Here is a 26,398-nt window from a genome sequence, read left to right on the forward strand (position 1 = left end):
ACCGGGTGGCGCATGCGCAGAACTCTGACATGGACAAATTGAAGTCCTCCCTCGCTGCCGATTCCCGCAATCGCTGGCCTGGCCCCGCGATCCACCGCGCCCCCCCCCCCCATGATCTCTCTGCCGCACTCCCAGCCCCAAGCCAGCCAGCCCCGATATCCCCTTGCTCAGTACCTGTACCATCCAATTTAACGTGACCACCCATCGTCTGGAAAAATCCCTTATCCGGAACAGGCCAGGTCCCGAGGGTTCCGGGTAAGGGAGGTTCAATTTGTATTTGAATCTGCTCCCACCACCCTTTCAGGCAGCCCGTTCCAGATCACAAAAACTCGCTGCGTAAAAAATTGCGCCTCATCTCCCCCCTCTGGTTATTTTGCCGATTATCTTAAATCTGTGTCCCGCTGGTTATTTATAAAAGCAAAATACTGCGGAGGCTGGAAGCTGAAATAGAAACAGAAAATGCTGGAAATCTCAGCGGGTCGGGCAGCATCTGAGGAGAGAGAAACAGAGTTAACGTGGCGGGTCGTGATACTTCGTCAGAACTGGGGCAAGTTAGAAATGGAACAGGTATTTAAGCAAGTGCAGGGGCGGGGAAAGTGAGGGAGGGGAGGAAAGAACAATAGGGAAAGTCTGTGACAGGGTGGAAGGCTATTTTGCTTTTGTAAAAATACTGGAAATCTGAAATAAAAACCATGTTCAATCCACTCAAAATAAAAACACAACTAGGCACTTTACAGCCTTCTGGACTCAGTATCGAGTTCAACAATTTCATACCTTAACCTCTGCCCATATTTTTTCGGACTGCAGCTGTTGATGACTCTGCCATTCCTATTTACACCCTCTCTAGACTCATCTTTTGTTTCTTAACTTGTCCCGTTACCATCTCATTTTGCCTCGCACCAATGTCCCTTGTGTCTCTCGCATCTCTCCTGCCTTCCACCCTATCACAGACCTTCCCTTTTGTTCTTTCCTCCCCTCCCTCCTTTCCCAGCCTCTGCACTCGTTCAAACACCTGTTACCTCTCTGACATTTTCCAGTTCTGATGAAAGTTCATCAACTCTTGTTTCTCACTCCACAGATGCTGCCTGACCTGCTCAGTATTTCCAGCATTTTCTGTTGTTAATTCCCCTTAGCCGCCTCTGCTCTAAGGAGAACAACCCCAGCTTCTCCAGTCTATCCACATCACTGAAGTCCCTCATCCCTGGAACCATTCTCGGAAATCTCCTCGGCACCCTCTCCAAGGCTTGACATCATAGAATTATAGAAATTTACAGCACGGAAGGAGGCCATTCAGCCCATCGTGCCCGACAAAGAACTACCCAGCCTAATCCCACTTTCCAGCTCTCGGTCCGTAGCCCTGTAGGTTACGGTACTTCACGTGCACATCCAAGTACTTTTTAAATGTGGTGAGGGTTTCCGCCTCTACCACCCTTTCAGGCAGTGGGTGAAGAAATTTCCCCTCAAATCCCCTCTAAATGTCCTACCACTTACTTTAAACCTATGCCCCCTGGTGGTTGGCCCCTCTGCTAAGGGAAATCATCATTGGCGGTCCCTCGAAATCGAGGAAAACTTGCTTCCACTCTAAAAGTGAGTTCTCAGGTGACTGTACAGTCCGATGCGGGAATTACAGTCTCTGTCACAGGTGGGACAGATAGTGGTTGAGGGAAGGGGTGGGTGGGACTGGTTTGCCGCACGCTCCTTCCGCTGCCTGCGCTTGGTTTCTGCATGCTCTCGGCGATGAGACTCGAGGTGCTCAGCGCCCTCCCGGATGCACTTCCTCCACTTAGGGCGGTCTTTGGCCAGGGACTCCCAGGTGTCGGTGGGGATGTTGCACTTTATCAGGGAGGCTTTGAGGGTGTCCTTGTAACATTTCATCACTTGCCGTGTAGGAGTTCCGAGTAGAGCGCTTGCTTTGGGAGTCTTCTGTCTTGCATGCAGACAATGTGGCCCACTCAACGGAGCTGGTCGAGTGTGGTCAGTGCTTCGATGCTGGGGATGTTGGTCTGATCGAAAACACTGATGTTGGTGTGTCTGTTCTCCAAGGGGATTTTCAGGATCTTGCAGAGACATCGTTGGTGGTATTCCTCCAGCGATTTGAGGTGTCTACTGTATATGGTCCACATCTCTGAGCCATACAGGAGGGCATGCATCACTACAACCCTGTGGGCCATAAGCTTGGTTCCAGATTTAAGGGCCTGGTCTTCGAACCTTCTCTTCCTCAGGTGACCGAAGGCTGCACTGGTGCACTGGAAGCGGGGTTGGACCTCCATCGATGTCTACCCTTGCTGATGAACTAGGGACCGTGAGGGACTATGGAGCATCCTCCTCCGTTTCGGCTGCTTCAAAAAGTTTGTCGCCATCCTCTGCCTGCTCCACGACCACATGCAGGCAGTGATCCTGACTAACGGATCCACCACTGACCCAATCCACATCCGGACCGGGGTCAAGCAGGGCTGCATCATCGCGCCAACACTCTTCTCAATCTTCCTCGCTGCAATGCTCTATCTCGCGCTCAACAAGCTCCCCGATGGAGTGGTATTAAACTATAGAACCAATGGGAACCTGTTCAACCTTCGTCGCCTCCAGGTTAGACCCAAGACCGACCGATCCTCTGTCATCGAACTACAGTACGTGGATGACGCTTGCGTCTGCGCAAATTCAGAGGCCCCAGCTGTTTACACTGTACATTAATGATTTAGATGAGGGGATTAAATGTAGTATCTCCAAATTTGCGGATGACACTAAGTTGGGTGGCAGTTTGAGCTGCGAGGAGGATGCTGTGAGGCTGCAGAGCGACTTGGATAGGTTAGGTGAGTGGGCAAATGCATGGCAGATGAAGTATAATGTGGATAAATGTGAGGTTATCCACTTTGGTGGTAAAAACAGAGAGACAGACTATTATCTGAATGGTGACAGATTAGGAAAAGGGGAGGTGCAAAGAGACCTGGGTGTCATGGTACATCAGTCATTGAAGGTTGGCATGCAGGTGCAGCAGGCGGTTAAGAAAGCAAATGGCATGTTGGCCTTCATAGCAAGGGGATTTGAGTACAGGGGCAGGGAGGTGTTGCTACAGTTGTACAGGGCATTGGTGAGGCCACACCTGGAGTATTGTGTACAGTTTTGGTCTCCTAACCTGAGGAAGGACATTCTTGCTATTGAGGGAGTGCAGCGAAGGTTCACCAGACTGATTCCCGGGATGGCGGGACTGACCTATCAAGAAAGACTGGATCAACTGGGCTTGTATTCACTGGAGTTCAGAAGAATGAGAGGGGACCTCATAGAAACATATAAAATTCTGACGGGGTTAGACAGGTTAGATGCAGGAAGAATGTTCCCAATGTTGGGGAAGTCCAGAACCAGGGGTCACAGTCTAAGGATAAGGGGTAAGCCATTTAGGACCGAGATGCGGAGGAACTTCTTCACCCAGAGAGTGGTGAACCTGTGGAATTCTCTACCACAGAAAGTTGTTGAGGCCAATTCACTAAATATATTCAAAAAGGAGTTAGATGAGGTCCTTACTGCTAGGGGGATCAAGGGGTATGGCGAGAAAGCAGGAATGGGGTACTGAAGTTGAATGTTCAGCCATGAACTCATTGAATGGCGGTGCAGGCTAGAAGGGCCGAATGGCCTACTCCTGCACCTATTTTCTAAGCCACCGTCAACATCCGTAAGACAAAGGTCCTCCACCAACCTGACCCCACTACACAGCACAGCCCCTCAGTCATCAAAATCCACGGCGCAGCCTTGGACAACATGGACCACTTTCCATACCTCAGGAACATACTAAGGGAAATAGGTCCTTCCTATCCACTCCATCTATCTAGACCCCTCCAGCCTCCATTTTATATACGTCCATCCTAAACCCCTCAATTTTGAAATCCTCTATTAAAATATGGAATTGTGTCAAGGATTAAACATACTGTACGAGACTGGGCATAACTGAAATTGATTCCAAGGAATGGGCTGAGTCACATCAAAGACTTCATCGAACATGCTGATGGGTATGTACCTGGGATTTATGTTCCAAACCTTTCTTATCCGTTTAGTTTTCTGTTCTGTCACAAGGTACTTATTCTATTGAAGGCATTACGAGTGTAGCACTCCATTTGAAGTCTCTTGGCAAGTATAATTTGTTTGAAGGGCCATCCTGAGGTTGGTAACTCCGAGAGCGCCAGTCTGTCCCCCAAACTGCTGAATGCCAAACCTGGTTGAAAAATCATCTCATTACACACCCAGGGGGGACTGAATAACAGGCAGGAGGAGGAAGGGAAAAAAAAAAACTGGTTGACAATTACACGGGAACAGTTTATGCTAAACAGGGCTGATAGTCTCACAGTGTTCAATCCACGCTGAAATTTGCATCAGAGCTCCGTTATGAATAGCGCCATTGTGTCTGTAAACAGCAGACAATCTCTATTCTAATGAAGTGGGTGTCAGGGTCAGTACAGATTGTCGTGATCAAGGCAAGACCACTGGGCCTAGGCAATCACTCCCAGGACACCTGGTAAATGGAGATGATGCTACCCAGGGGTCATGCCAGCAAAAGCAATATGAAGTGTCAGCCCAATATTGCATTGGCAATCAAATAATACTCTATTAGGATTCTGGTGTCTGTATTTTAATCTGCGCTGTGTCTTCAAAACCTGGATGCTATCAGTGCAGTATGAACGAGCTGTTGCTTTTTAAAGGGGCCTTCCCACTTCTTGCACCTGCACTCAGTCTTAAAGGAACACTGCCTTCGCAACTGCGTCCAGTTTTGGTCTCCTCACACGCTGGGTGATGTTGAGGTTCTGGAAACATAAGAATATAAGGAATAGGAGCAGGAGTAGGCCACCTGGCCCCTCGAGCCTGCTCCGCCATTCAATAAGATCATGGCTGATCTGATCCTGGGCTCAGCTCCACTTCCCTGCCCGCTCCCCATAACCCTTGACTCCCTCATCGCTCAAAAAATCTGTTTATCTCCGCCTTAAATATATTCAATGACCCAGCCTCCATAGCTCTCTGCGGCAGAGAATTCCACAGATTCACAACCCTATGAGAGAAGAAATTCCTCCTCATCTCAGTTTTAAATGGGCGGCCCCTTATTCTGAAACTATAAGGGGAAACATCCTCTCTGCATCTACCTTGTCGAGCCCCCTCAGTATCGCCAAGGTTTCTTCAACAGCACCTCCCAAACTTGCTTTCTACCATCTAGAAGGACAAGGGCAGCAGGTGCATGGGAACACCACCAAGCTCCCCTCCAAGTCACACACCGTCCCGACTTTTAAAAGATTTGTTCATGGGATGTGGGCATCGCTGGCAAGGCCGGCATTTAATTGCCCCTTGAGAAGGTGGTGGTGAGCTGCCTTCTTGAACTGTTGCAGTCCGTGTGGTTCGGTGAAGGAACAATGAAGGAACGGCGATATATTTCCAAGTCAGGTTGGTGGATATATTGGACGTCTATCGGCCGTTCCTTCATCGTCGCTGGGTCACAATCCTGGAACTCCCTCCCTAACAGCACTGTGGGAGCACCTTCACCACATGGACTGCAGCGGTTCAAGAAGGCGGCTCACCACCACCTTCTCAAGGGGCAATTAGGGATGGGGCAGTAAATGCCGGCCTTGCCAGCGACGCCCACATCCCGTGAATGAATAAAAAGAAAAGATTTGCACATGTCACTTCCTAACCGAGGGAATTCTGCTCGGAAAAACAAAGAGGTCACGCGCGCTCTCCTATGTCTGCATTGTATTCAGTCACACGGAGCGACAAGGGGCCCGCGTTTAATCGTTTGCTGCTGAGTTCGCTGATTTCAGCTAGAGTGGCACTGCAAATGGTCAAGGCAATTGTAGAACCATACAGCATGGAAGGAGACTGTTTGGCCCATCATACCCCTGCCAGCTCTTTGAAAGAGTTGTCCAATTAGTACCACTCCCCTGACTCCCCCACCCCACTTTCTCCCACAGCCCGGCAATTTATTGTCCCAAGTATTTAACCACTTTCTTCTTAGGCAATCCCCGGAATCGAGGATGACTTGCTCCCAACACTAAAATATCTAAGGTGACTGATGAGAACCAACGCGGGCCAGGTCCTGAATTTCATTTTAAAAAGTGGGAGATGCCTGAGCGTGGATTTTTTTAACGTGGGGTGACCGTTGCACACCAGCCACCACACGGGCTTGACAGAGCGAGGTCTTGGTCCAATGGCAAGGGGGTCCAAGATGACTGGAGACCTGCTCTGCTGCACGGGCTTAACACACACACATTCCTACTCACCACTTCCCTCCCTCCCTCAAGTCCTCTCTCCCTGCTTTTCAGTTTGCGTATTTGTCCATAGAATACTGACCCTGTACCGCAGGCCCCCTGGCTCCAGCTCGCTACTCTCCCTGCTCAGGCTCTGCTGCTTTTCCGCGCTCTCTCCAGCCGCTCACGCTTTGGTGGTTGATTACCGCACGTATAATGGGGGGACAGGGGAGGGGCAGCAGTAAACAGGGGGATAGGAGGGGCACCAGTAAATGGGAGATTATAGGGGAAGGGCACCAGTAAATGGGGGGATAGGAGAGGGGCACCAGTAAATGGGGGGATATAGGGGAAGGGCACCAGTAAATGGGGGGATATAGGGGAAGGGCACCAGTAAATGGGGGGATAGGGGAGGGGCACCAGTAAATAGGGGATTATAGGGAGAGGGCACCAGTAAATGGGGGGGATAGGGGAAGGGCACCAGTAAATAGGGGATTATAGGGGAAGGGCACCAGTAAATGGGGGGATAGGGGAGGGGCACCAGTAAATGGGGGATAGGGGAGGGGAACCAGTAAATGGGGGATAGGGGAGGGGCACCAGTAAATGGGGGGAGGGGGGAGGGGCACCAGTAAATGGGGGATAGGGGAGGGGCACCAGTAAATGGGGGGATGGGGAGGGACACCAGTAAATGGGGGGATGGGGGAGGGGCACCAGTAAATGGGGATTATAGGGGAGGGGGGAGGGGCACCAGTAAATGGGGGATAGGGGGAGGGGCACCAGTAAATGGGGGCAACTTGCAATGATGTTTGTGAGTGAAAGAAGGTCAGAATGTTTTCATGGGTTAAAAACAGAAATAAGGAGCTTCCCCTGATGGTGGAGTTGGTCAATGCTGGACCAGGTGGACTAGGAAGATGTGAGGTACAATACCTGGTCTATGTTGAGTTCGCTGATCACGAATCAGCATTTTTCTAATTTCCTTTTGAAAGTCACTATTGAATCTGCTTCCACCGCCCTTTCAGACAGCGTGTTCCCGATCACAACACTTTTAGGAGAGCAGTAGAGAGCACTCTATCACTGACCTCTAGAGGATGGTCCCAGGTGATGCTCCCTCTGGTCCACCCCTCCTCATCCATCTCCGCTTCTCCCTGCTCCCCAAACCCCAGTACTCTGGCGGATGCCACCCGACAAACACATGGTTGGGATGCAAAGTAGGACCCAGGTCCTAAAGAAAGACTTGCATTTATATAGCGTCTTTCACACCGTCAGTACGTCCCAAAGCGCTTTACAGCCAATAAAGTACTTTTTGAAGTGTAATCACTGTTGTGATGTAGGAAACGCAGCAGCCAATTTGCACACAGCAAGCTCCCGGAATCAGTCTGGTGAACTATCGCTGCACTCCCTCAATAGCAAGAACGTCCTTCCTCAGATTAGGAGACCAAAACTGTATGCAATATTACAGGTGAGGCCTCACTAAGGCCCTGTACAACTGCAGTAAGACCTCCCTGCTCCTATACTCAAATCCCCTAGCTATAAAGGTCAACATACCATTTGCCTTCTTCACCGCCTGCTGTACCTGCATGCCTGCTTTCAATGACTGATGAACCATGACACTCAGGTCTTGTTGCACCTCTCCTTTTCCTAATCTGCCGCCATTCAGATAATATTCTGCCTTCGTGTTTTTGCCCCCAAAATGGATAACCTCACATTTATCCACATTATACTGCATCTGCCATGCATTTGCCCACTCACCTAACCTGTCCAAGTCACCCTGCAGCCTCTTCGCGTCCTCCTGAGAGCTCACACCGCCACCTAGTTTAATGTCATCCGCAAATTTGGAGATATTGCACTCAATTCCTTCATCTAAATCGTTAATGTACATTGTAAAGAGCTGGGGTACCAGCACTGAACCCTGCGGCACTCCACTAGTCACTGCCTGCCATTCTGAAAAGGACCCGTTTATCCCGACTCTCTGCTTCCTGCCTGCCAACCAGTTCTCTATCCACGTCAGTACATTACTCCCAATACCATGCGCTTTGATTTTGCACACCAATCTCTTGTGCGGGACCTTGTCAAAAGCCTTTTGAAAGTCCAAATAGACCACATCCACTGGTTCTCCCTTGTCCACTCTGCTAGTTACATCCTCAAAAGATTCCAGAAGATTCATCAAGCATGATTTCCCTTTCATAAATCCATGCTGACTTGGTCCGATCCTGTCACTGCTTTCCAAATGCGCTGCTACTTCATCCTTAATGATTGATTCCAACATTCTTCCACTACTGATGTCAGGCTAACCAGTCTATAATTACCTGTTTTCTCTCTCCCTCCTTTTTTAAAAAGTGGTGTTACATTAGCTACCCTCCAGTCCATAGGAACCGATCCAGAGTCGATAGACTGTTGGAAAATGATCACCAATGCATCCACTATTTCTAGGGCCACTTCCTTAAATACTCTGTAATGCAGACTATCAGGCCCCGGGGATTTATCGGCCCTCAATCCCATCAATTTCCCTAACACAATTTCCCGCCTAATAAGGATATCCTTCAGTTCCTCCTTCTCACTAGACCTACTGTCCCCTAGTACAATCGGAAGGTTATTTGTGTCTTCCTTCGTGAAGACAGAACCAAAGTATTTGTTCAATTGGTCTGCCATTTCTTTGTTCCCCATTATAAATTCACCTGAATCCGACTGCAAGGGACCTACATTTGTCTTCACTAATCCTTTTCTCTTCACATATTTATAGAAGCTTTTGCAGTCACTTTTTATGTTCCCTGCAAGCTTCCTCTCGTACTCTATTTTTCCCCCTCTTAATTAAACCCTTAGTCTTCCTCTGTTGAATTCTAAATTTCTCCCAGTCCTCGGGTTTGTTGCTTTTTCTGGCCAAATTATATGCCTCTTGCTTGGCTTTCACGCTATCCTTAATTTCCCTGGTTAGCCACGGTTGAGCCACCTTCCCCGTTTTATTTTTACTCCAGACAAGGATGTACAATTGCTGAAATTCATCCATGTGATCTTGAAATGTTTGCCATTGCTTATCCACCTGTGCTGTAAACTTCTAAGATTCTAACAATCCATTCCCTCCAGTGCCCTAGCTCTCAATCCATTATTCTAGTACCCTAACTCCCTGACCATTGAAATTAATCCCTCTATACCCAAACTCTTGGCCAATCAAAGCTCACCCCTCTATGTTAACTTGCAGCCAATCAAAGCCCATCCTAATTCGAGTATCCTAATTCTTCGCTCATCCAATCCCATACATCTAGTTCCCAAACTCACCCATCACAACAGCCAACATGTTCCAAAATAAGGAAGATATAACTAGCAATTAGATAATGCTTTATCACACTGTTCAGAAATGGCCGAAAGCATTTCACAGCGAGTAAATCACTTTGAAAAAAAGACTTTCATTTATATAGCACCTTCCACGATCTCAGGACTTCCCAAAGTGCCTTACTTTGGAGTGCAGTCACTGTTGTAATGTGAGAAACGCGGCAGCCAATTTGTGCACAGCAAGCTCCCACAAACAGCAATGTGATAATGACCCAGATAATCTGTTTTAGTGATGTTAATTGAGGGATAAATATTCGACACCAGGGGATAACTCCCCTGCTCTTCTTCCAAATAATGGCCATGGGATCCACCTGAGAGAGCAGACGGGGCCTCAGTTTAACGTCTCATCCGAAAGACGGCACCTCCGACAGTGCGGCATTCCCTCAGTATTGCACCAAGATGGCACCTCCGACAGTACAGCACTCCCTCAGTATTGCACCAAGACGGCACCTCTGGCAGTGCGGCGCTCCCTCAGTATTGCACCGAGACAGCACCTCCGACAGTACAGAGCTCCCTCAGTACTGCACCAGGAGTGTTAGATAAAGGTGGGGTGCGGGGGGGTTCGGGGTGGAGCAAGGGTATGAAAAAGAAGAAACTGAGAAACATTTGTTCTCAGAAATCGTGGCTTGCAAGGAGACGGGTGGGAAATAAAACAGGTTCCCGACTAAACAAGAGCTGGATGTGCAATGAAGGTGACTAGAAGGGCAGAGCTGTGTGTAATCAGGGAGCTCAGCACTAAAGATCTTTGCAGCGTGTGTGTGTACTTGTGGAAATCTGACGTTTCGGGATCAGCGGTTAATAAACCGCAATCATCTCAAATCATCTGCCCAGCTCGGCATTGGCTTCAGTCAAACTTTACACATTCTTCAGAGCAGATATATAATATTTTTTTAAAAATCTTCTTACAAAGAGAGGCCAGAACCCTTAAACGCAGCTCGAACAGAACACGAGCGAATAAGACATCAAGGTCCCACACGGACCTTCTAATGACATGCAATTTCAATTCAATTATTAGACAGAAAGATATTTAAAAGAGATTGCTTCGCGCAATCGATGTTCAATTAACAATGCATGGGTTGCATAATGGAATTCTCAATGGCTGGAAATGGTTCAATCAGGGGAAGAAAGCCAATGTGATTAATCCTCTGACACTTTGTGATTTCAGGCGACACTGCTGTCCCACACATCTTCTCGGAATCAGGATGCACTGACACCTGGATTAAGCACTCACCTTCCTGCCTGGGCTTCGCTCCTCGAGGGGGGTGGGTGAGGGCCTGGTTACATTAATAAAGTGATGCTTGCTTTGGTACATTGCTCATCTCATGATATTTCCACTTGTGCGGTGGGCGGAGGAGTTTTTCCAAAACCAGGGTTCCTCGATATAAGAGTCACTGTGTGCAATTCTGGTCACCAGAATATAAAAAGGTAGAGAGGCACTGGAGAGAGTGCAACAAAAAAAAGATGGTACCAGAACTGTGTCCAATTCTGGGCACAATTCTGGCTCTGGTATTGGACTGTTCAGCCACCGAAGAACTCACTTCAGGAGTGGAAGCAAGTCTTCCTCGATTCTGAGGGACTGCCTATGATGGTGATGGCTGTTTGTGGGAGCTTGCTGTGTGCAAATTGGCTGCTGCGTTTCCCACATTACAACAGTGACTACACTCCAAAAGTACTTCATTGGCTGTGGGATGTCTTGAATTTGAGAAATGCCCTATATAAATGCAAGTATTTCTTTCTCGTGTATATCTAGCTTCCCCTTAAATGTACTGATACTATTCATTTCAACCAGTCCCTGCGGTATCAAGTTCCACCACCCTCTCAGGCAGCGCGGTCCAGATCCTAACCACTCGCTGCGTAAAAACGTTTTCCCTCGTGTTGCCTTTGGTTCTTCTGCCAATCGCCTTAAATCCATGACCTCTGGTTCTCCACTCTTCCACCAATGGGAACAGTTTCTCTCGATCTACTCTGTCTGGACCCCTCATGATTTTGAACACCTCGATCAAATCTCCTCTCAACCTTCTCTGCTCCATGTAACTGAAGTCCTTCGTCCCTGGAATCAGTCTCCTAAATCTTTTCTGCACACTCTCTAAGGCCTTCACATCCTTCCTAAAGATGTAAGGAGTGTAGTCACTGTTGTAATGTGGGAAACGCGGCAGACAATTTGTGCACAGCAAGCTCCCACAAATAGCCATCACCATCATCATCATCGTAGGCAGTCCCTCGGAATCGAGGAAGACTTGCTTCCACTCCTGAAGTGAGTTCTTTGGTGGCTGAACAGTCCAATATGGGAATTATAGTCCCTGTCACAGGTGGGACAGACAGTGGTTGAGGGAAAGGGAGGGTGGGACTGGTTTGCCGCATGCTCCTTTCGCTGCCTGCGCTTGCTTTCTGCATGCTCTCGGCGATGAGACTCGAGGTGCTCAGCGCCCTCCCGGATGCACTTCCTCCACTTAGGGTGGTCTTTGGCCAGGGACTCCCAGGTGTCGATGGGGATGTTGCACTTTATCAGGGAGGCTTTGAGGGTGTCCTTGAAACGTTTCCTCTGCCCACCTTTGGCTCGCTTGCCGTGAAGGAGTTCCGAGTAGAGCGTTTGCTTTGGGAGTCTCGTGTCTGGCATGCGAACTATGCGGCAAACAGCAATGTGATAATGACCAGAACAACTGTTTGTCATTATTGGTTGGCGGATAAATATTGGCCAGGACACCGGGGCGAACTCTCTTGCTCTTCTTCGAAATAGTTTACGTCCACCTGACAGAGCAGACGTGGCCTCGGTTTAACGTCTCATCCGAAAGATGGCACCTCCGAAAGTTCGGCGCTCCCTCAGCGCAGCGCTGGGAGCATCAGCCTAGATTTTTGTGCTCAACTTTGAGGGAGAAAGGAATAGTTGGTCATGCTAATAGGGTGAGGTGAAGTAAGATGGGAGGAGGTTCGTGTAGAGCATAAACGTCGGCACGGAGCAGTTGGAAGGAATGGCCTGACTGTGCTCCGGATTCTATGACAGTATCTAATCAGCATATACCTCACCTGAGAATACTCAATAATGACACTCAGTGTCCCGACCCCAAGCTTTGTGACCTCTCGGCTTGCTAAGCACAGAAATGAGCTGAAATTAATTTTTTTAATTAAAAGGAAGGTATTACCCTCCCCCACCCCAACCCCCGGACACCATCAAAACCTGCTGAATGTGTTTGTGCTGATGAAGTCGTTAATGTTGCTGCAGAATCCACAAAGCCACTTCAACTTGCCTCTTTTAATCTCTCCACTTATTTTCACGGAGGCAGTGTTGTGGGCCGACTTGTAAGCGGTAATGGTGTCACAGCCTGGAGTGGGACAGCCATTAAAGCACTCTCCACCTTTTCACGAATAAAACATTAAAAGTACGGACCGTGAGGGGTTGCTGGCGAGAGAGTGACTGCGATGCACTCTATACTTTCACTGCGTTTACACACAGACGCAGGCTGCTTCGCATTAAATCGGGACTGCTCAAACCTCGGGAACAGTCAGGAAAATGGACTCAACCGAGTGGAGGAGGTTCAAGGTTGATGCAGCGCATCCTGTTAAGTGTATTAGTTGGTTCGCCACAGAGTGTTGCGCACATAATTAGAAATATTTTAGTCTGCAGCAATTGACGGTGAATTATAGTTACACGGTGTCCCCCGCCATCAAGCACCAGTAGGTGTCAACATTTAGAGTCGTGAAACCCTAAAAAGAAAGAAAGACTTGCATTTATATAGCGCCTTTCATGACCACCGTCTCAAAGCGCTTTACAGCCAATGAAGTACTTTTGGAGTGTAGCCACTTTTGTACTGTGGGAAACGCGGCAGCCAATTTACGCACAGCAAGCTCCCACAAACAGCAATGTAATAATGACCAGATAATCTGTATTTGTTATGTTGATTGAGGGATAAATATTGGCCCCAGGACACCGGGGAGAACTCCCCTGCTCTTCTTCCAAATAGTGGCATGGGATTTTTTACGTCCACTTGAGACCTCGGTTTAACGTCTCATCCGCAAGACAGCACCTCCGACAGTGCAGCACTCCCTCAGCACTGTACTGGGAGTGTCCGTCTGGAATTTTGTGCTCAAACTCCTAGAGTGGGACTTGAGCCCACAACCTTCTGACTCAGAGGCGATGGTGCTGCCCACTGAGCCACGGTTGGCACTACAGTACAGGAGGAGACCGTTCGGCCCATTGTGCCCGTGCCGGCTCCCACTCCTCCCTGCTCTTTCCCCACAGCCCTGCAATTTTTTTATCCTTTTCAAGTATTTATCCAATTCCCTGTTTGAAAGTTAGTATTGAATCTGCTCCCACCGCCCTTTCCGGCAGCGCGTTCCCGATCACAACAACTCGCTGCGTAAAGCAAATTCTCCTCGTCTCCCGCTCTGGTCCTTTTGCCGATTGTCTTAAATCTGTGTCCTCTGGTGACCGAACCTCCGGCCACTGGAAACAGTTTCTCGCTGTGTAATCTATCAAAACCACTGCAAGTTTCAGCAGATTTCTTGCGCAGGGAGCAGCCCTGCTCCACTCCCATTAACACTATTGCTGATATGTTACCGGTTTTAGCTGCCAGCTGTTGTGCACAGGTTAGGTGCAAATTTTATTATGGCCCCAACCCGCCGCTGGTGTTCCCTCGCAGGTTGGGGTCGCCGCGCTGTCCAGGGGCCGCTCGCCATAAAAGGAGCATCGAGCGGCGGCCTGGAGCAGCCTGGCGGCCAAATCACTTCAGGGAACAGTGCGAGCTGGTGCAGGATGGCGACGGCTGTGAAGAGGGCGACTGGATCGGACGTGGTCAAGGTCCAGGTTGGTGATTGGAGCGTGGGCCGGCACAGCAGGGGCGGCAAGTGATCGTGGAGCGACGCGACCGGCGCCCAGGAGAGGCGTGAGTTCGGGGCCCAGGAGAGGCGAGGGCCCAGGGGCAGCACGGGGCCAGCCCACACTGCGACATGCGTGCGCCATAGGTCCGAAGTGGAGGAAGTGCATCCGGGAGGGCGCTGAGCACCTCGAGTCTCGTCGCCGAGAGCGTTGCAGAAATCAAGCGCAGGCAGCGGAAGGAGCGTGCGGCAAACCAGTCCCACCCACCCCTTCCCTCAACCACTGTCTGTCCCATCTGTGACAGGGGACTGTGGTTCTCGTATTGGACTGTTCAGCCACCAAAGAACTCACTTCAGGAGTGGGAGCAAGTCTTCCTCGATTCCGAGGGACTGCCTATGATGATGAGTTCCATGCAACAGAGCTGGTCTCCAGTCGTCCTGGTTAACCCTTGCCACTGGACCAAGACCTCGTTCTGTCAAGCCCCGTGTGGTGGCTGGTGTGCAACGGTCACCCCACGTTAAAAATAATCCACGCACAGGCATCTTCCACCCTTCAGGAGTTCGGGATCTGGAATATTAGGTCCTTCATTGAAACACCTGGGAACTCATCCCTTTTTGGCGAGGAAGCAAGTCATCCTCGGTACGAGGGACTGCCTATGATGATATGTTAATGAAGTGCAAATTGTGTCAGCTGTGGCTCAGTGAGTCAGAAGGTCGTGGGTTCAAGTCCCCCTCCAGAGACTTGAGCACAAAATCCAAGCTGACACTCCCAGTGCAGTGCTGAGGGAGTGCTGCACTGTCGGAGGTGCCGTCTTTTGGATGAGACGTTAAACCGAGGCCCCGTCTGTTCCCTTAGGTGGATGTAAAAGATCCCGTGGCACTATTTCGAAGAAGTGCAGAGGAGTTATCCCCGTTTATCCTCAAATTCTGCCCTCTTGAGCATCCCTGATTATAATCGCTCCACCAATGGTGGCCGTGTCTTCAGCTGCCTGGGCCCCAAGCTCTGGAACTCTCTGCCTAAACCTCTTCGCCTCTCTACCTCTCTTTCCTCCTTTAAGACGCTCCTTGAAACCGACCTCTGCCGTAATCTCTTCTTACGTGGCTCGGTGTCAAATTTTTTTGGTCTTATAACTCTCTTGTGAAGTACTTTGAGATGTTTCACTATGTTAAAGGCACTATATAAATATAAGCTCTTGTTGTTGGTGTCCTGGCCAATATTTATCATTCAACCAACGTTACTAAAGAAACAGATGATCTGGTCATTATCACATTGCTGTTTGTGGGAGCTTGCTGTGCCTTACAACAGTGACTACACTCCAAAAAGTACTTCATTGGCTGTGAAGCGCTTTGGGGCATCCTGAAGTTATGAAAGGCGCTATATAAATGCAAGTTGTTGTAGATCGCCAGACAGTGGTGGAGTGGGAAATGGATGGAGGAGGCTGGTGGGCCAAATGGTGGGCCTTACAAGAGGGGGCACTTGATTTAATGTTTTACAAAAATAGTTGTAGAGCTGTTGAGATGGGAGTGGCTTAGTCAATCACGTAATGTTCACAAGACTCAATAACCCCAGTTAGTTGGGTCTAGGTCATCCACGATGAGGTATGCAATTGTGAGCCTAGTGGATGAACTGGTAATGATTGTTAAACCTTTGTTAGTAAACCAACTAGTTCTTAATAGCAATGTGTTGCTATGAATTCTTAAGCAAAGAACCCTTGAAGCAAATACATTGCAGGTTATCACTGAGATATCGTACCTTCTTATACACTCTTCCTTCTCTATCTTAAAATCAAGACTCACTTGCACCATCTTGGCCCCAATTTTAACTCCAGCTGGAATCCCCGCTCAGGCCTGAGTTAAAATTTCAGTCGGGTCTCAATGATGTCATCAGGCCGCAGCATGCATATGTGAAGAAGGACCCCATTTCTCCGGGCGTGTGTCCTTGCTGCCCGCTCAGGTTTGATATTGGGATCATGGTGGTTTTCGGCCAGGTAAGAGCCAGGGACAATTTTAACTGCCCACCCGCCAGCTTTCTGCCGAAAGAATAGGGTTAAAATCGCCCCCTAACTCGTTCTTCACTTGGACCTCACAACTGTTCAACACCTCTCCTCCCTCAGTCCTCCTCTCCTCCTACAATCTGCAGGCTTGGATCCAAACTTGGTGTTACCGAACCAAGACGTCCTGATTTACATCGGATATACGGCACAGAAACAGACCATTCGGCCCAACCAGTCCATGCCGGCATTTATGCTCCACTCGAGCCTCCTCCCGTCTTTCCTCATCTAAATCTATCAGCATAACCCTCTATTCCCTTCTCCCCCATACGCTTGTCCAGCTTCCCCTTAAATGCATCAATACTATTCGCCTCAACCCCTCCCTGTGGCAGCGAGTTCCACATTCTCACCGCTCTCTGGGGAAAGAAGTTTCTCCTGAATTCCCCATTGGATTTCTTGGTGATGATCTTATATTGACGGCCTCTAGTTATGCTGTTCCCCACAAGTGGAAACATTCTCTCTGTATCCACTCTATCAAAACCTTTCATCATTTTAACACCTCTATTAGGTCACCCTTTTTAGGCCTCCTTTTTTCAAAAGGAAAGAGACCCAGCCTATTCATCCTTTCCTGATATGTATACCCTCGCGTTTCTGGTATCATCCTTGTAAATCTTCTCTGCACCCTCTCCAGTGCCTCTATATCCTTTTTATAATATGGTGACCAGAACTGCACGCAGTGCTCCAAGTGTGGTCTAACCAAGGTTCGATACAGGGTTAGCATAACTTCCCTACTTTTCAATTCTAGAAATAAATCCTAGCGCTTGTCTTTATTTTGTCTTCTCCCCTAACTCTTTGCTAAAGTCCTGGTCTGGGGCCAAGGCCCATCAGTTGGGTTTCTCAATTAGAAATAAACATTTCTCTCTCTCCTTCCGTGCTTCCCCCCTTCTCTCTGTCTGTCACTTTTCCTCTCTCAGTCCCTTCCTATCTCCTTCTCACCGCTTCTTTCTCTTTACTCTCAAATTTTCTTCCTCTATTTTCTCGTTCTGATTTTTAGCTCTTGTTTTTTTTTCATTCTTGCTCTTTTCCTTTCTGTCTCTCTCGCTTTGTTTCTCTTTCTCCATTCCCTCCTTTGTGCCTCCCTTTCCTTCTCTTTCATGCTCTCTCTTTATTCCTCCGCATCTTTTGTCTGCCCCCTTCATTCTCAGTTTCTCTTAACTTGCTCTTTACTGCTTCGCTTCACCGTTCCCTTCTTTCTTTTCTCTCGTTTCTCTACACCACTTTACTCGCGTTTCTTTCTCTTTCTCTTTTTCCCCATTCCCCCTCTATAACCCCCCCCCCCCCAAATTGTTCCTTTTCCTTTATTTAGACGAGGGAGGCGGGGTGTCCAATGTCCAAGCCTGCCAAAGTAAGCGCTTTTGTGCAAGTGGAGAGTTGCCCTATTCTTCCCGTCGTCATGGTTACGGCTATGCATTCCTCAACTCGATAGAATAATGTGCGTGTTTTTTTTCCCCTCTTCCTTTAACCAGAAAAAGGAGAGAGAGAAAGCGAGAAGGTCCAATCTATAACTCGCAATCTGCCTTCTAAACCAACGGCCTAATTTTATACCTTCTCGGTTTTGAAGAGATTTCGGCGGCCCGGAGATTTAGGACGCGGGATGAGGTTTGGGATGGAGAGGAAGTTGGAAGTCTGTAAAACTATTCAGCTCCCTTTTGTTCTTAATGTATTGGGAAGAAAAGGAAAGCGTTTTTTTTCTCTCTCTCTCTCTCTGGGGTGAAGGAAAGTCCTTTCATCATTTTGGCTCACAAATCAGCAGCCATTCATTCACTGACCAAGATCTGCTTTGGAGGAGGTTGGGGTTGGTGGGGGGGCTGGTGGGGTGGGTGGTGAGCGGGGCCGGGGGGGGGGCGGGGGGCAGTTATGTACAAAGTTAATGTCCCGCTATCATCAGAATTCAGGTTCCTTCAAACGACTCAGATGGGGGGCTGAAAATGAAGTGCTTCTTCCCCCCACCCCCCCGCCGAGTGTGTTTTTTCTCCCTCCCCCTCCGAGGCCCAATCTCGTACTTTGTAAATGGGCTGATGGGCAACATGTGTTAAGGGAGAGCGGTGTTTTATTTTATGGGGGCCGCCCGTAGGGTCTTGCAAGCTGAAAACTCCAATGGGCCAATGGGGGGAGGGTGGGGGGAGGCAGGGTGGGGGACTGGGCTGGTAGCCAAGGTGTTGGGAAGAACATACAAACAAAATTCAGAATCATTCTCACCCCCCCCCCCACAAGATTCATAAGAGTATAAGAATTAGGAGCAGGAGACGGCCATTCGGCCCCTCGAGCCTGCTCCGCCATTCAATAAGATCGTGGCTGATCTTCGACCTCAACTCCACCTTGCCACACTGTCCCCATATCCCTTGATTCCCTTAATATCCAAAAATCTATCGATCTCAGCTTTGAATATACTCAACGACTGAGCTTCCACAGCCCTCTGGGATAGAAAATTTCAAAGACTTACCACCCTCTGAGTGAAGAAATTTCTCCTCATCTCAGTCCTAAATGGCTGATCCCTTATTCTGAGACTGTGACCCCTGGTTCTAGACTCCTGATAGTTATAACCTCTCAGTTCTGGTATCATCCTTGTAAACCTTCTGGCACCATCTCCAGTGCCTCTATATCCTTTTTTTATAATATGGAGACCAAAACCGTGCATCATACTCCAAGTGTGGTCTAACCAAGGTATATAGATATCAGAACTGTGCACAGTTTTCCAAGTGTGGTATATCAAGGTATATAGAGACCAGAAATGTGCACAGTTTTCCAAGTGTGGTATGTTAAGGTATATAGAGACCAGAAATGTGCACAGTGCTCCAAGTGTGGTCTATCCAAGGTATATGGAGACCAGAACCGTTCACAGTGCTCCGTGTGGTTTAACCCAGGTATATGGAGGCTAGAACCGTTCATAGTGCTCCAAGTGTGGTAAATCAAGAGACCAGAACCATGCACAGTGCTCCGTGTGGTCTAACCCAGGTACATGGAGACCAGAACCGTGCACAGTGCTTCAAGTGTGGTCTAACCAAGGTATATGGAGATCAGAATCGTGCACAGTACTCCAGGTGGGGTCTTCAAGGTGCAACCTGAGTAGAGCACAGACTGAGTCCTAGACGCTACTGGTCTAGACAAGCCGAGTCTACCTTGGATGTTGTGTCCAGTCGTGGACTGCAAGCCACAAGGGAATGCTTTAAGAGGTGATGTTACCGCTATAAATAAAAGTGGTTGGGCTTCTGGCTGGGTCAGCGGGAAACCTGCCAGTGAGTTTAAAGTGCCCCGGGCCTGTTTTGGGCTGTGGGAGGATTTTGCGGCAGGTTAATTTTGAACTGAAATCAAAACCACCTCCACGTTCCCCTCCAAGTCACACACCATCCTGACTTGGAAATATATCGACCGTTCCTTCATCGTCGCTGGGTCAAAATCCTGGAACTCCCTCCTGAACAGCACTGTGGGAGCATCTTCACCACACGGACTGCAGGGGGTTCAAGCAGGTGGCTCACCACCACCTTCTCAAGGGGCAATTAGGGATGGGCAATAAATGCCGGCCTTGTCAGCGATGCCCACTTCCCGAGAATGAATGAATAACAAAAAAAAAACACAGATTAAAAACTGGCCCGGTGTTAAAATCGGGGCCAATCTCAGTGAAAGTCATCATCATAGGCGGTCCCTTGAACGAGGATGACTTGCTTCCACAAGAGTTCACAGATGTTTCAATGAAGGGCCCGATGTTCTAGTCCTGAACTCCAGTTGAGGGGGTTGAAGATGCCCGTGCATTAATTTTTTTAACGTGTCGTGACCATTGCACACCAGCCACCACACGGGCTTGACAGAGTTAGGTCTTGGTCCAGTGGCAAGGTTTGAACCAGGATGACTGGAGACCAGCTCTGCTGCACGGACCTAGTGCACGCACATATCGCAGTATGGGCTGGCCCGTGCTGCCCCTGGGCCCTCGCCTCTTCTGGGCCGCGTACCCTCATTTGCCGCACCTCTGCCACAATCTGTCACCGCTCCTCCACCACAAACATTCACTGCATCTCCGCCACGATCTCTCGCCGCTCCACCACCAAACATTCGCCTCACCTCCGCCGCGATCTCACAGCGCTCCTCCGCCATGATAAGTACAGTATATTGCAATAATGTGTTTTGGTCTGTGGACTTTTCATCGTGCTGTAGTATACAGCTGCAATAATCTTTTCAGATGCATTAATCTAAAGTTCGTTCCATGCATGCGCGTTTGGAAGTGGCACTCAATCATGGGAATGTAAGTTGGCCACAGGTTGCTGTCAGACTGCATCCTGTGGCTGATGGAGTTCCTACAGTGAGAAGAATCACAGAAAGGCACCTGACTGCTCAAAATCAAAGCATTGGAGACTGCATGTCAAACCAATGGAAGCCTAACATTTATACTGTGCAATGTTCAAAGCATTGCTCAGAAGCCTGGAACTCTACCTCTTCTTCTTAGGCAGTCCCTCGGAGTCGAGGGAAGACTTGCTTCCACACTAACATGAGTTCTCAGGTGACTGATGAGACCAATGCGGGCTCTACAGTCTCTGTCACAGTGGGGCAGACGGTGGTTGGAGGGACGGGTGGGAGGGGCTTGGGTTGCCACGCGCTACTTCCGCTGTTTGCGCTTGGCCTCCGCGTGCTCCCGGCGAAGAGACTCGAGATGTTCGGCGCCTTCCCGGATGCTTCTCCTTCACTTTGAGCGTTCTCTACCGAACAGCATTGTTACAACAACATGTATTTAATATAGTATTGACTTCACAAGGCGATTTATAGAAGCAATTATCAGACCTATGAGGAGATATTAAGACAGATGACCAAAAGCTTGGTCAAAGAGGTAGGTTTTCAGGAGCATCTTAAAGAAGGAGAGAGAAGCGGAGAGGTTTAGGGAGGGAATTCCAGAGCTTGGGGCCCAGGCAGCTGAAGGCACGGCCGCCAATAGTGGGACGATGGAAGTCGGGGGATGTGCAAGAGGCCAGAATTGGAGATCTCGGAGGGGTGTGGGGATGGAGGAGGTTACAGAGATAGGGAGAGGTAAGCGAGGCCATGGAGGGATTTTGAACACTAGGATAAGAATTTTAAATTCTAGGTATTGCTGGACCGGGAGCCAATGTAGGTCAGCGAGCACGGAGGTGATGGGTGAACGAGACTTGGTGCGAATTAGGATACGGGCAGCAGAATTTTGCAAGTTCACCACACGGACTGCAACGGTTCAAGAAGGCGGCTGACCACCACCTAGTCAAGGGCAGCTAGGGACGGGGAATAAATGCCGGACTTGCCAGCGATGCCTGCATCCCGGGCATGAACACTTGCATGTAAAGTTCCATCCTCTGTTTAATGGGGGTGTTAATCCATTTATTTTACGGACGCGACTGCTGCCAACGACATAACGTCGTTGCACGTGCGCAGTTCCACTGGTCTCTTGCTTGTCCCTTGCTGGACTCCGTAGTCCGCAGTCATTTTGATAGAATGGAAATTGTATTCGTTTTGCCAGTCACTGGAATAACTCACAGCCCTGCTTCTGAAATATGGCCAAAAGTTTAGGAAAGGGCAGTGTAATGTATGCAGCTGTGAGCATACATTAGGTAGAGCTGTTGAGTTGGGAGTGGCTTAGCCAGTCATGTGATGTTCACAAGACTCAATAAAACCCCGGCCAGTTGGGTTCGGGGGATCCACGATGGGGCAGGTGGTTGTGAGCCTGGTGGATGAACCGGTAATGTGTAGTGTGATTGTTAAACATTTGCTAATAAACCAACTAGTTCTTAATAGCAATGTGTTGCAATGAATTCCTAATCAAAGAACCCATGAAGCAAATACATTAGTAACTGTTCATAAAATCCTAATGCGTGTTATTATCATAGGCAGTCCCTCGGAATTGAGGAAGATTTGCTTTCACTCTAAAAATGAGTCCTTAGGTGGCTGAACAGTCCAATACAAGAACCACAGTCTCTGTCACAGGTGGGACAGATAGTCGTGGAGGGAAAGGGTGGGTGGGACTGGTTTGCCGCACGCTCCTTCCGCTGCCTGTGCTTGGTTTCTACATGCTCTCGGCGACAAGACTCGAGGTGCTCCCAGATGCTCTTCCTCCGCTTAGGATGTGTAAAATGTTAATGACCACGATGCGATGTCAACATTTGGACGGGAAGACTTTACGGGTTTAACGGCAAGCTTGAGCGCGAGCTCGGCCTAGATGATGGGAAAGATCTTATCTTTAAGAAACAGAGAAACATAAAACTTGAGATAAAGTTAAGCCTGAAGATTTGGGCTGAGGAATCTGGCGATTCTCAATGTGGAACCATCTCTAATTCAAAAAGGCAGAAAAGGCCACGAACATTATCCTGCTTGTTGCATGTTTCTAAATCCAATCGCTAATGGGGAAAATGATGCGCCTTCTTAATTTTATTCGCATTTCTTTATAATAGAATTATTTCCAACAAGGGAAATAAAATGCTAGGAGTTGGCATTTACGCATTTATTAAATTTGGGACCCAACAGCGATGCGCAGAATGCTTCTGCACAGCTTCCAGTTCGTTGGCAGGAGTTACTCAGTTATTTTAAACAGACTCGCCTCTCCATTGAAATGGCATTAGGTGTTTGTACGATATTATTGTACAGTGTCAGCTCAGGCTTGGACAATTGCGCTTTTGAGTCAAGGGGGTAAAGAAAGAAAGACTTGCATTTATATAGCGCCTTTCACGGCCACCGGACGTCCCAACGCGCTTTACAGCCAATGAAGTACTTTTGGAGTGTAGTCACTATTGTAATGTGGGAAACGCAGCAGCCAATTTGCGCACAGCAAGCTCCCACAAACAGCAATGTGATAATGACCCAGATAATTCTGTTTTTTATTGCTGTTGATTGAGGGATAAATATCGGACAGGACATCAGCGATAACTCCCCTGCTCTTCTTCTAAATGGTGCCATGGGATCTTTTACGGCCACCTGAGAGGGCAGGCGGGGCCTCGGTTTAACAGCTCAGCATCTCCAGTGCGGCACTCCCTCAGCACTGCAATGTGAGTGTCCGCCAAGACCTTTGTGCTCTGAACCTATAAACCTTCCGATCCTGAGGCGAGTGTGACCGACTGAGCCACAGCTAAGGGTTGGGTTCGGCGAGGATGCTCTTCATGATTAACCCATCAGAGGATGGACCCTTGGCCGGGTACCATGGAAACCCCGATGAGAGTCGTCAAGCCCCGGAGAGGAGAGGAGGAAATTGAAGAGAGAAAAGTAGGCTTTCATTGTTGATGGGATGAAATAAAATTTTTTTTTAGAATGGTCTTTAGAGCAAACGGGGAACTGATGGAGGATCAGGTCTTGGCATCGTGCAGTCTCGGAGTTGGCCTGTCTGTTTATTAGTTGCCTGTTGAACTATTCAGGGCTGCTTAACATTGCAGGACGCATGCTGATTTCATAACCACTTCCGACCACAAAATCTCATTTCCTCCCCATTTTGGAGATTAAATCCCGACTAATATGGGACTCCGAGCGCAGCAATATGTAAAATGCCAGTCAGAACTAACAAGGGATTTTCATTTCAGCTTTTAACCTATTCATTTCGTTGTCGTATTGTTGTTTTTTTTTACCCTCAGACTGGTCCATCCGGTCTCCAACCCAACCGTTATATTAGAATCACGATCACTGTGCTTTGAAAAGTTAAGTGTGAAAGATTTGTATTTCTTTTGCGCTGCATCAAGCCTCAACAGCACATCAAAACATCACACAGGAACAGGAGGAGGCCATTCAGCCCCTCGAGCCTGTTCCGCCATTCAATTAGATTATGGCTGATCTGTGACCTAACTCCATATACCCATCTTTGCCCTATATTATGTGTGCGCACTTAGGTCCATGCAGCAGAGCTGGTCTCCAGTCGTCCTGGTTAACCCTTGCCACTGGACCAAGACCTCACTCTGTCAAGCCCGTGTGGTGGCTGGTGTGCAACGGTCACCCCACGTTAAAACAATCCACCCACAGGCATCTTCCACCCTTAAATTGGAGTTCAGGACCTGGAATATTGGTCCTTCATTGAAACACCTGTGAACTCATCCCTTTTGGTGTGGAAGCAAGTCATCCTCGTTCGAGGTACGGTCTATGATGATGATATTCCTTAATACCTTTGGTTAACAAAAAGCTATCAATCTCAGATTTAAAATTAACAATGAACCCAGCATCAATTGCTGTTTGCGGAAGAGAATTCCATTTGTGTGCAGAAGTGTCTCCTAATTCCACTCCTGAAAGGTCTGGCTCTAATTTTTATGCTATGTCCCCTAGTTCTAGATTCCCCAACCAGCGTGTAATGTATTTGCTTCATGGGCTCTTTGCTTAAGAATTCATAACAACACATTGCTATTAAGAATCAGTTAGTTTATTAACAAAGTTTTAAAAATCATACTACACATTACCAGTTCATCCACTGGGCTCACAACTGCATACCTCATCGTGTATGACCTAGACCCAACTGGACGGGGTTTATTGAGTCTTGTGAACATCACATGACTGGCTAAGTCACTCACAATGCAACAGCTCTACAACTATTTTAGTTGAAGACAATAATCAAGTGCCCCCTAATTAAAGGGGGTGGTGGGGGTAGAGGACACTCCAAACATTTTTAAACAAGTGCCCCCTTGTTTTTATGGCATTTTTTTTTTTGAGGGCACTGAAACACAAATTATACAAGTGCCCCCTGGCTAAAAGTGGGGGGGGGGGGCACTAAAACCGGCAAATTAACAACTTAAACTTTAGACATAAAATCAAATTAAAATTTAGTTGCCGGAGGTGATGATGCACTCCAGTGGACACCACATTCTCCATCTCCAGGGACACCCCTGGCTCGGATGTAACCGCGGATGAGAGGCAGGCAGTCGGGCTGAACGATCCCCTCGACCGCCCGCTGCCTGGACCGGCTGATGGCCACCTTGGCCAGAACCAGGAGCAGGCCCCACGAGGAGGCCTTCCGACCTCTCCCCTTCTGCGCAGAGTGCCCAAAGATCAGGAGCGTGAGGACTGAAGTGCAACCAGAATTTGAGGAGCAGCCCCTTCAAATAATGGAAGAGGGGCTGCAACCTCGCACACTCAGTAAAAACATGGAACACGGACTATTCGCAACAGCCCTACAAACCTGTGAGCATACTCACGGGCACACATTACCCAGCGGGAATAGTTTCTCTCTACATACCCTATCTGTTCCCCTTAATATCTTGAAAGCTTTGATCAAATCACCTTTTAACCGTCTAAATTCCAGGGAATACAACCTTAGTTTGTGTAATTTCATTACAGTAACCTTTGTGTAATTTCATTACAGTAACCTTTATTAGGTGGATAGAAACATAGAAACATAGAAAATAGGTGCAGGAGTAGGCCATTCAGCCCTTCTAGCCTGCACCGCCATTCAATGAGTTCATGGCTGAACATGCAACTTCAGTACCCCCTTCCTGCTTTCTCGCCATACCCCTTGATCTCCCCAGTAGTAACTCCCTTTTGAATATATTTAGTATAGAACACTGTTGTGTTCCTAGAACAGATGAGACTGCACACAGGGAGGTTAAAGTGACAGTGACCTCAGTCTTTATTAAGACATTCCAAAGTCGGGAACAGGCCTTAGGAGCCGGCTTATATACAGTGCTCCCAAGGGATCCCTTGAGACTTCAGGTGATGCACTCCCTGGTGATGGAACATGGGAGTGCATGCTTTACAGATACACAACCACTCCCCCCCTGAAGTCAAAGTGAAAACTATTTACAAGGTGAGGCGGTCGGGAGCCTTGGTACAAATGTCTGTTCTGGTGTGTTGGCTGTGACCTCGCTGGGCTGACATGTTGTTGGCCCTGCAGGGCTGCTGGGTGAGCCTGGCCTTGCTGGGCTGTTGGGCGTGATGGGTTCGATTTCCTGGTCCAGGGTGGTGTCGCTGATCCTTTGGGTGTGTGTTGTGGGCTCGAAAAAGGTGGTGTCTGCTGTGGGTTGTTCAGGGCAGTCTGTGAACCGCAGCCTCGTTTGGTCCAGGTGCTTTCTGCAAATTTGT

The sequence above is a fragment of the Pristiophorus japonicus genome, chromosome 26, assembly GCF_044704955.1.
Source record: "Pristiophorus japonicus isolate sPriJap1 chromosome 26, sPriJap1.hap1, whole genome shotgun sequence".
NCBI lineage: Eukaryota > Metazoa > Chordata > Chondrichthyes > Pristiophoridae > Pristiophorus > Pristiophorus japonicus.